Here is an 11,924-nt window from a genome sequence, read left to right on the forward strand (position 1 = left end):
CTTTCATTAAAATTCAAGATGAACATATTCCACGCTGCACCTTGGTCTACTCATTTTGACGCCTGTGACATAGTGTGAAACAAATTATCTGTCATGCAGCATGTATATCAGTCACTGTTACAACACAGTGTTGTAGCCTTTCTCAATCACTGTCTGGCTTACACTGAATCTCTGTTGATAGTATTAGTAAAGTGATACACTATAAATAAATGGTGACATCTGGCTGATGTCATTGAGTGGACTTCTCTTGGGAGACAGTCACCTATCTACTTTGGAACTTACCCCGTACTTTAATTTCATTGCTGTTTAATTTTCTTTATGCAATGGCTGCAGATGTTTCGTCTACGACTTATTGATGGCTGGCCGACCTTCGAGAGGTCCCCAAAAGACACGTTCGCAGAGCCTCTTTTAGCTGGTTTCGCCTGCCAAGAACAAAACAGCATTAAACATTGCATCTTCACCATTGACATTATATTTCTGCAAATGTAATTTGCAAACATATGAGCGAAGATCACACACCTGTGAGTCATGAGGCTTCCAACCAATCATGTAGAGGATCTCAAATGTTGCAGGAACAGACCCATTCTCACATTCCATACATCTCTGAGGGAAATCAATCAAATACAGTATCAGCATCTAAAACAACTGGTACTGGAGAGCTGCTGGTTGTGCATGATTTTGTTCCAAGCCTGCGCTAACACACCCGATTCATCTGCTCATCAAGATTTGTTGAATCAGGTGTCTTTGTGCTGGGCTGGAACAAAACACTGCACACCCAGCAGCTCTCCAAGACCAAAGTTGGTGATCACTTCTCTAAAGCAGAAGTTTGATATAAGAGTTACTTCTGCATAGGGATGAATCAAAATTCATAGAATGGGTAACTAGAGGAAAATGGGGGAGGGTCATGCTTTTTCAATTTCAGTTAAAGGGATTTAATTATTTGTATTTTTATTATATATACACTACCGTTCAAAAGTTTGGGGTCACTAAGAAATGTCCTTGTTTTTGAAAGAAAACACATTTTTTTGTCCATTAAAATAACATCAAATTGATCAGAAATACAGTGTAGACATTGTTAATGTTGCAAATGACTATTGTAGCTGGAAATGGAAGATTTTTTATGGAATATCTGCATAGGCGTACAGAGGCCCATTATCAGCAACCCATTATCAGCAACCATCACTCCTGTGTTGTGTTAGCTAATCCAAGTTTGTCATTTTAAAAGGCTAATTGATCATTAGAAAACCCTTTTGCAATTATGTTAGCACAGCTGAAAACTGTTGTTCTGATTAAAGAAGCAATAAAAATGGCCTTCTTTAGACTAGGGTATCTGGAGCATCAGCATTGGTGGGTTCGAATACAGGCTCAAAATGGCCAGAACCAAATAACTTTCTTCTGAAACTTGTCAGTCTATTCTTGTTCTGTGAAATTAAGGCTATTCCATGCGAGAAATTGCCGAGAAATTTCCAAGAAACTGAAGATCTCGTACAACGCTGTGTACTACTCCCTTCACAGAACAGCGCAAACTGGCCCTAACCATAATAGAAAGAGGAGTGGGAGGCCCCGGTGCACAACTGAGCAAGAGGACAAGTACATTAGTGTGTCTAGTTTGAGAAACAGATGCCTCACAAGTCCTCAACTGGCAGCTTTATTAAATAGTACCCGCAAAACACCAGTCTCAACGTCAACAGTGAAGAGGCGACTCCGGGATGCTGGCCTTCGAGGCAGAGTTGCAAAGAAAAAGCCAAATCTCAGACTGGCCAATAAAAGATTAAGACGGGCAAAAGAACACAGACACTGAACAGAGGAACTCTGCCTAGAAGGCCAGCATCCCGGAGTCGCCTCTTCACTGTTGACGTTGAGACTGGCGTTTTGCGGGTACTATTTAATGAAGCTGCCAGTCGAGGATTGTGAGGAGTCTGTTTCTCAAACTAGACACTCTATTGTACATCTGTGTATGTGTGTGTTAAATGTGTTCAAATCTTAACATTATTTTCCCTTATTTTACAAAACTCATCTCCCCTTGTGCACTTTTCCAACACTCTCCTACATCTACAACTTCTGCTCATTGAACATCTCATTCCAAAATCATGGCCATTAATATGGAGTTGGTCCCCCCTTTGCTGCTATAACAACCTCCAATCTTCTGGGAAGGCTTTCCACTAGATGTTGAAACATTGCTGCGGGTACTCGCTTCCATTCAGCCATAAAAGCACTAGCGAAGTCAGGCACTGATGTTGGGCGATTAGACTTTGCTCACAGTCAGTGTTCCAATTCATCCCAAAGGTGGTTGAGGTCAGGTCTTTGTGCAGACCAGTCAAGTTCTTCCACACCAATTGACAAATAATTGCTGTATGGACCTTGCTTTGTGCATGGGCACGTTGTGATGCTGAAACAGGAAAGGGCATTCCCCAAACTGTTGCCACAAAGTTGGAAAGACAGAATCGTCTAGAATGTCACTGTACGCTGTAGAGTTAAGATTTCCCTTCACTGGAACTAATGGGCCTAGCCCGAACCATGAAAAACAGCCCCAGACCATTATTCCTCCTCCACCAAACTTTACATTTTGCACTATGCTTTGAGGCAGGTGGCGTTCTTCTGGCATCTGCCAAACCCAGGTTCGTCCGTCGGACTGCAAGATAAGATGGCGAAGCGTGATTCATCACTACAGAGAATGCGTTTCAACTGCTTCAGAGTCCAATGGCGGTGAGCGCTTATGCACTCGGCGGTCCCATTTTGTGAGCTTGTGTGGCCTACTGTACCACTTCGCGGCTGAGCCGTTGTTGCTCCGAGACATATCCACTTCACAATAACAGCGCTTACAGTTGACCGAGGCAGCTCTAGCAGGGCAGAAATGTGACAAACTGACTTGTTGGAAAGGTAGTAGATTGAAAGTCACAGAACAGTTCCGTATGGGCCATTCTACTGCCTATGTTTCTCAATGGAGATTGAGAATACTTATTGATCTGAATACTTATGTAAATAAGGAATTTCAGTTTATGTATAATGTACAAAAATGTATTAAAACCTGTTTTCACTTTGTCATTATGGGGTAGTGTGTGTATAGTGATGAAGATTTGTATATATTTTACAAATCTTCATCACTATACACACACTACCCCATAATGACAAAGTGAAAACAGGTTTTAATACATTTTTGTACATTATACATAAACTGAAATTCCTTATTTACATAAGTATTCAGACTGCTGAGCTATGTACTCAGAATATTGAAAAATGTGCTTTTGCCGAAAAGCTATTTTAAAATCTGACACAGCGGTTGCATAAAGGAGTACTGTATCTATAATTCTTAAAATAATTGTTATGTATTTTGTCAACGTTTATGATGAGTAATTTTGTAAATTGATGTGGTCATTCACCGGAGGTTTTTGGTGGGAATACATTTTCTGAACATCACGCGCCAATGTAAAATGCTGTTTTTGGATATAAATATGAACTTTATCGAACAAAACATACATGTATTGTGTAACATGATGTCCTAGGAGTGTCATCTGATGAAGATCGTCAAAGGTTAGTGCTTCATTTAGCTGTGTTTTGGGTTTTTGTGACATATATCCTTGCTTGGAAAATGGCTGTGTGGTTATTTTTGTCTATGTACTCTCCTAACATAATCTCATGTTTTGCTTTCGCTGTAAAGCCTTTTTGAAATCGGACAATGTGGTTACATTAAGGAGAAGTGTATCTTTAAAATGGTGTAAAATAGTCGTATGTTTGAGAAATTGAAATTATGATATTTTTGCTGTTTTGTATTTCGCGCCATGCTATTTCACTGACTGTTGAATAGTGTGGGACAGTCACGTCCCACCTTGCCCATAGAAGTTAAATGCCTATGTGCTTGTCTGTGTAAATAGTAAGTGTTCTCTCCCTTCTTATTTCGCAGGTTCTAGTCAATGCTACTATTTCGGCCTGCTGTGCAGAATAGTGTCTGGGCAATGGTTCAGTGTCTAACACCTTAGTTCCTGAAACCAACTAAGCTTTCATTCCCCTTTTAGTTTGGCTAACAACTACTTTCAACAAAATCATCATATCTCTTCCTAGCGAATTTACCAAACTTAAAATCAAAACTAAAATACATGCCTCTTCTCCTAAATTTTCATATATATTTTTTAAACCAATGGATCCGATAGTCTCTCCATGAATTAATATCCTAAAGCTAAGCGAACCAAATTCTCTTCCCCTTTTATTCTTATTCTGTAATTTCTGTCTGTCACGGTATTATTTCTGTCCCCCATTTCTCGGGAGAGCCTTACACTCTGCCATCTAATCCTGTTTATAATTTAACTATGCTGGTCTCCACTCAGTAACTGTTATCTAACCCTTCTGTGTCACTTCTATCTTCTCTTCCTGGCTTATGCTCTCCTCCTGCTACTCCCAAACCATCAAGGTCTCAGCAGTGCAGGGGAGGACTTCTCCGTCTGCCCTTCCTTCTATCTGTCTGTCGCTCTTTCTCATAACAGTCAGTGTCAAATATTGGTTCTGTTTCCACCTATTGACTAACTGTCTCACTGTCTCCCTGGTTGCACTCCTAGATTTTAGAAAAATCAACATGTCTATGGTAGTAATATCAAGATTATTGCATAGTTAAGTAAGTTTATCTGATACTCTCAATGATCCTGGGTCACCACGGATGTCATATATCCCTGTCCTGTTGGCTTAGAATATGTACTAAATACTTAACCTAAGTCTTACCATTATTAAACTTTTCTTGCTAAGATTATAACCTTATTCAACAACAAAATATAATAATACTATTATATCAATTTCACAGACTTGTTGTGTTAAATTTCTTACACTGCATACAACAACAGCTGACTACCTAAGGGAAAATAAACTTAGCTAGATAATGTATAAAAATACTACTACTGGTCAAAAGATATTCTAATAACATAATCAGATCAAAATCACTAATCTGAACAATTCCACAAAGAAAAATCATTGTACCCTTATGGTTCTAGGAAAATAGACTTAAGGAAGCCTACCCTTATTCTAAGGCTTTGCCCTTTCAGTCTTCTCATTGGTTCAAATTACAAATATGTCTAAGAACTTTAAACTCCATCATCATTATCAGTTATACAAATTTCCTTAAAATTAGTATTACAAATGACCTTAAATTCACTATCCAAATGGCTTTTCAATGAGGCTGATCAGACCACAAAGGAAAGCCATGATAGAAGTCAAAAGTCATACCACCCTTTCAGAACAGTGTTTCTTACTACATTAGACAAATGAAGGAAAAACCATCACACATTTCCCCCATGTTGGATCCCAGGTTCCCAGAACATTTCCCTTATCAAAAGACTTCACGTGTTTAGTTAAAACTCAGAAAACAAAACTTCAACGATTCCATGTGTATGTAACTTCTAAGATTCCATATGTGTGTATACCCCTTTAAGAAATGACAGTGTCTGGTTCTGTGGAAGTAGCTCCACTTCCACAGCAACATGAGTGCTGTCATAGTGTAACCACTTTGACCCTATAGTTCTCTCTGGAGTCTTAAGTAATGCTTCCTCATAGACTGGATCTGGACCTGGGTGTTTGTTATACCATAAAGTACGGTGTAAGTCATCGGGGGACATTTTAATGAGTCCTGGTACTACTTTGTCTGAGAGTTCCATCAAGGTTTTAGGAATATCCATTACACCCCCCCCCCCCCAGTAAAATCCTGACTGTAACAATAACATAGTTCCCCGTCCCCACAGACGATCATATTGTCTCTGACAATGTATGCCTTCATTCCACTCTCAGTGGGAGTGGTGGCCACATTCAGTTTAGTCATTACATCTCCACCTAACAAGTTGACAGGGCATAGTTTGGATATTAGAACTGGGACAGTGGCTTCTCCCCCAGATGACTCATGTTTCAGTGTTACAGGAGCGGATAGCCGTTACATGAATTGATGTCCTGATGCTGACCGTACTATTATCTGTTCCCCATTACACTTCAACCCATTGGGAGCATTGTCTGCACAGATTGCTGTACGACAAGCCCCAGTATCACACAGAAATGTAATTTTCTTTCCCATTACTGTTAATGTTAAATAGGGTTTCTGTTCCTGTTGTAATGCCAAATCAATCGTAGCCAATTCAAAAACTTCACAATCCCTGTTTATAACCAAATCCTGAAAATCCTCATCATCTCACTAGAGTCTACTCCCCTGCTCCCCCTAATTAGTAATGCCTCATTTTCCTCATCCTCCTCTGAGTCTGGCTGTGGGTGCCTGACCTTCTTCTCTCTGTATTTGCCAACACCCACTCTCTTGCCTCTCCTGTCTTTGTTATTTTTACAGTCTCGGTGATGATGGCCTACTTTATTGCAGTGTTTACACGGCTCCTCACATTCTCTAGCAAAATGTCCTGTCTCACCACAATTGTAACATCTATTTCCCCCTTTCTCTCCTGCCTTGCTATTCTTTCCTCCCCTGTCACCTCTACCCTTCCCTGCAATCTCTCCTAGAGTGGCCATCAAATACTTTCCCTTCCGTTCCTTCTTTTCTCTCTCACTTTTCCCGTGCTGCTCATAGTGGACTGCATATCTCGTTACTTCCCTCAGATCTGCTAGCCCCCACCCTACGAGGTTCTGTTTGATGGTACGGCTTATCTCGGGACGCATTCCACTGAGGAAAGCAATTTTTAATTGCTGATAATACGGGCCATCAAATCCATCCACTACCGGGGGTTCTATTAACCCACTATTTGAGTTGAACACGTCTTTTAATCTCTCTAAGTATTGACTTATAGTCTCACTGTCTTCTTGTTTACACTCGTGGACCTTGGAGAAATCTGCATGTCGGTGATAGTGTTCCCTCAGATTATTACACAGCTGTGTGATTTTCTCAACATACTGTCCATCTATCGCCCAGGGCACTACTACCAAATCACCATGTCCTGGTACCCAATTTCCCCAAACTGCTGCCCAGTCTTTTCCCACCAGCTGTCTAACTGCTCTCTCTACTTCACCCGTGTTAAGTTTAAAGCTGGCTGCCAGAGCCTCCAAATCTCTCTTAAACCCATCCATTCCTGTCTTGGGATGTCCTACCCCTTCTACCGCCCTGGCTACATCCCTCTGAGTCCATGCTCTATATACCTCTAGTGTCGGCCCCTGTCCGTCGTCCCCAGCTCGGGGGTTAGGTAAGGCTATCAGGAGGTACTGACTGCCTGTCCTCTCCTTCTCCTCTATCCATTCAGAATCATCCCCACTTTCCTCTTGTCTATCCCTATCCGGACTTTGGTTATGGGAAACGAGTCTACTGAGGACTCTGGGTCATGCAGCCCCAGAACACGCTCTCTTCCCTTAGTTCCCATCTTTCTCCCTTCCTCTGTGTCTATCCACTTTCTCAATAAAGTTGCTAAATCCTGTCCTCCTTTCTGTGTCTCTTCCTCTCTACCTCCATCGGCTCCCTGAGGACCAGCATATGGGGGAGGGGGTAACGGGACGGGCGGCACCTGGTTTGATTGCCTCCGTTTCATTACCACCACCTCGTTATCTGGGTTTTCCCGCCACCCCTGGTCTGCCAGGGAGGGGTACCATTTGGGCTTAGGTGGTGTCTCTGTTTTTCTCCACACAAAATTATAAAAACAGGTCACCAGATATAAATTCCTTCGGATATACCAGCGTCCAACACCCAGAGTACATTAAAATCCTTTATAAACACTCCCGCCTTTCACTCTCACATCACTCAATTCAACATTTAATGCAATCATACAGGTGCTATCCCCCAAATCCGTGAATAAAGAGCACTGACCTTATTTTTTTGCAGCTGAGGTTTCAATGTTGGTAGGATCTTGTCACCGCTTCTGTCGTATGCCAATTCGCCACCGGCCTGTAAAGAACCCTCAGCAAGGGGCCAGGTCTTTAATCTACGGATATTTCATCCGCCCATGCACGGTGTCTCCATGGAACAACAGGAGCAGGTATTGAGTTCCGGCTGTCGAAGGACCAAGCTGTCACTGGAATTTTTTCTATCCCAATGATAATAATTAACAATCAATAAGCCTTGACTAATTCCCAAGGTTTGTAAGACACTGGGTAAAGAATAATTAGGCAAGGACTCAGCTTTCTGCAAAATGTCTATACAGTTTATTCATAGAAAGTTCTGAGGTCCAAATAACAAAGACATTCATTTTATGCTAACTCTCCACTTACGCACATACCTCCACACAACCAGTAGGTGAGTTGTATCCCTCCCTGGAGTTCTCATCACTGTTAATCACTATCCAGTGCTGTCTGTTCCTTTCCCCTGAGATTAGGGGGACCTTGAAGGTTACTCCCTGTTTTCTCCTAAGTCTCTCCAGGTCGGGTCAAACACATGTCTACAGTTCCCTTAGTCTAACTAACACACATACACACATTTCCCTTCCTCCCGGGTCTTCTACTAGACCTTATGGGAAAGATGAACAGAGCCCTCCCGAGTGGCGCAGCGGTCTAAGGCACAGCATGGCAGTGCTTGAAGCGTCACTACAGACCCGGGTTCGATCCCAGGCTGTGTCACAACCGGCCATGATCTGGAGTCCCATAGGGCGGCACACAATTAGCCCAGCGTCGTCCGGGTTAGGGGAGGGTTTGGCCGGGGGAGCTTTACTTGGCTTGTTGCGCTCTAGCGACTCCTTGCCAGGTGTCTGCAGGCTGATTTCGGTCATCAGTTGAACAGTGTTTCCTCCGGCACATTGGTGAGGCTGGCTTCCGGGTTAAGCGGGCGGGTGTTAAGAAGCGTGGTTTGGTGGGTCATGTTTCAGAGGACGCATGACTCTCCGGAGCCCGTTGGGGAGTTGCATCAATGAGAAAATATCGTAATTGGATCGCAATTGGATATCACGAAATTGGGGAGAAAAAAGGGGTACATTTGTTCATCTTAAATTTCTTTTACCCCCTTTTTCTCCCCAATTTCGTGATATCCAATTGCGATCCTTGATGAGAGTATTTTTTATTTAACTAGGCAAGAACAAATTCTTATTTACAATGACGGCCTAGGAACAGTAGGTTAACTGCCTTGTTCAGGGACAGAATGACAGATTTCTACCTTGTCAGCTTGGGGATTCGATCTAGCAACCTTTCGGTTACTGGCCCAACGCTCTAACCACAAGGCTACCTGCCGCACTCAGAACCTCAGACTGGGGCGAAGGTTCACCTTCCAACAGGCCAATAACCCTAAGCACACAGCCAAGGCAAAGCAGGAGTGGCTTTGGGACAAGTCTCTGAATGTCCTTGAGTGGCCCAGCCAGAGCCCAGACTTGATTCTGATCAAACATCTCTGGAGACCTGAAATAGCTGTGCAGTGACACTCCCCATCCAACCTTACAGAGCTTGAGAGGATCTGCAGAAAAGAATGGGAGAAACCCCCCAAATACAGGTGTGCCAAGCTTGTAGCGTCATACTCAAGAAGACTCAAGTCTGTAATCGCTGCCAAAGTACTGAGTAAAGGGTCTGAATACTTATGTAAATGTGATATTTCCTTTTCTTATTGTAATAAATGTGCAAAAATTTCTAAAAAGCTGTTTTTGCTTTGTCATTATGGGGTATTGTGTGTAGATTGATGAGGGGGAAAAAAACAATTTAATCAATTTTAGAATATGGCTGTAACATAACAAAATGTGGAAAAAGTCAAGGGGTCTGAATACTTTCCGAATGCACTGTATGGATGATAATATTAGTATAAGACGGTTTCATTTCAAGTATGTCTTTCTCCACTATGTAGCTCACCTTGGTAGATTGCAGCTGCAGCTAAAATGGTGTCTCTGTGCAACATGGACTTCTTGTTCCAAGCGCAGTTGCTCTCCCTGGAGAGTTGAAACAACGGTGAAAACTCAGCATTCAGGCACTAAACATAATTTACAGTTTAGTGAGACAATTACCTATGAGATGATGAATAGAAACAATTAAACTATAAAAACTCAGTATGAACAAAAAGCACAGATCTACAACAGTACAACTGTGGTATACAGTAGACCTACCTTGCAGGTCACTCATGATCTCAAGTATCCCAGGATAGTGCACTTGAATTTCATCAACGTCCTACAGAAAAATAAAATGCAATGTTATCGCTTGCCGCAAACACAAACATTATAATTTTGCGCTAATATCACAGCTAGGACCACAGAATAAAATAGAACACTCATATTAGCCTATATTGTATATCTATGGCGAGGAAACCCAAGGCCTCACCGCTGTCAGCATACTGAAGCCTGCCTGGCCCAGCAGGTTGCCCAGGTCTGTGACGGCCGTGTAGGGGGACACTTTCTCTTGTGTTTCTCTGAGGACCGAGAAGAGCGTTAGATCATCCAGAAAAAAACAGAAGTCCCTCCATAACATGCCTCTGATTTTACAGACCATTCTATCAATCTAATGATCTATAATTAGTGGTCTCTGCTCATAAACACAATCATTCCACCTAGGCTATGGATGTTCTAACAGAATTACATATTAGAATTCCTATTAGTAATTTAAAAGGATACAAGGAGAAGATTTAACTCACCAAGTACTTTTCTGAGATGTCAATTAAGAAGAGCTGCTCAACTACTTCCTTAAAAGAAAAGCACAATTCAATATTCAGCCATACATAGTGAGTTAACATTTTCCCTAAAAGGGGCAATTTGCAGTTGCTACATCCATTTTTGGACTTATAAATTATTATGTACCCATTGATTCGTGAAAAATACAGCTAATAAATGCCTCATAAGCTTAGTTCAACGGTTGTACCTCATCAGAACCCAAAACATTTATAAGCTTATTTTACTCCAATGTTTGTCAACAAAGTAAATGTAAACAAACACAATATAGCCTCAAAACATAGTTAAAACTATAATTTTGATATCATGGATATATTGCAGCCATAGCTCTGTCTATGAATTTGAGAGTGGTTACATTTCTCCAGCCTCATCCCTCAACTTTTTACTGAAACAGGGGCGGGGAACGCTTTGTTATTGTTTAAAATGCTGCCCGCCTTTTTATGAGCAACCATTGAAGGCTACCTTGTACAAATGCTCAGCAATGTGACTTTTCCCACAGCCAATGTCCAATGTCAAAGGAAATGTCCTGTGAAAATAACTCCAAAATGTCAGCAAAATACACACCCTCACAAGCACAGATATAAACTTGCATTTCAACAACAGTGCCATGAATGTGACAATTTTCATAGACTATGTCCATGCATCACAACTTCTGTTGCCTTACCTTGCAATGTCACAGACACCGTCTGCAACTCTGCTTCCAACCTGCACATGAATATGAACAGTACCAGAACACATACATTTTCTTGGATAAAAGAGAGCTAAAACGGGACAAACTATCTCATACAAATACAGCTACAGTATACCTCATCTCTTCAGATAGTCATATTTGTCACTGTCTTGTAGTGATGCAGCCTATTTCTTCTGTCTCCTCTTCATAGTGGTGTCAAATACATTCATTGTACCTCCAGCCCTGCCTGACAACTGCATCTGAATTTTGGTTCATTGAAAACACCGAATTTTGGAAGAAGACAACTCTTTCACCGGTGGAAACCTTGAATGAGCTGTCATGACATTTCTTTGTGAATGAGCTACATCATGTTACTGAGGGACCAGACATCTGAAGCTGCCTATTTTCAAGACTCTCTGGCAGACACAACTACCATTGAGAAAATGACTACCTATTGCATTGTTCATTTTTACAAATTGTTTACAGACTAACGAGCTAATTACAGTAATACGTAGCAAACCATTGCACAACAAATTAATTTTTAAATTAATATTCCAGTCGTCCACATTGAATGACCTCACCACAGTGGACAAATAGAAAATATGGAACTTATTTTTTCCTCCTTAGATAGAAAATGTGGAACTGGATTTAAGTCTGTCCACTAGTTTTACCCCCTCTTCTTGTTGTAAGGGCTAATGCATATGGTGCTGATTTCATGTTTAAGCTCTAAT

General features: G+C 41.5%; 1 long non-coding RNA gene across 1 annotated transcript; it reads right to left on the reverse strand.

Annotated features, from left to right (window-relative positions):
* Nucleotides 1-9,540: 9,540 nt before the first annotated feature.
* Nucleotides 9,541-11,836, reverse strand: LOC106564839 (uncharacterized). The gene is made up of 7 exons (XR_001319555.2): nt 11,330-11,836; nt 11,188-11,228; nt 10,986-11,049; nt 10,490-10,537; nt 10,180-10,267; nt 9,969-10,029; nt 9,541-9,794 (listed from the first exon to the last, which is right to left on the reverse strand). It is a non-coding gene; the product is annotated as an uncharacterized lncRNA (long non-coding RNA).
* Nucleotides 11,837-11,924: the final 88 nt, after the last annotated feature.

This window comes from Salmo salar, chromosome ssa12 (assembly GCF_905237065.1).
Source record: "Salmo salar chromosome ssa12, Ssal_v3.1, whole genome shotgun sequence".
In the NCBI taxonomy this organism is placed as follows: domain Eukaryota; kingdom Metazoa; phylum Chordata; class Actinopteri; order Salmoniformes; family Salmonidae; genus Salmo; species Salmo salar.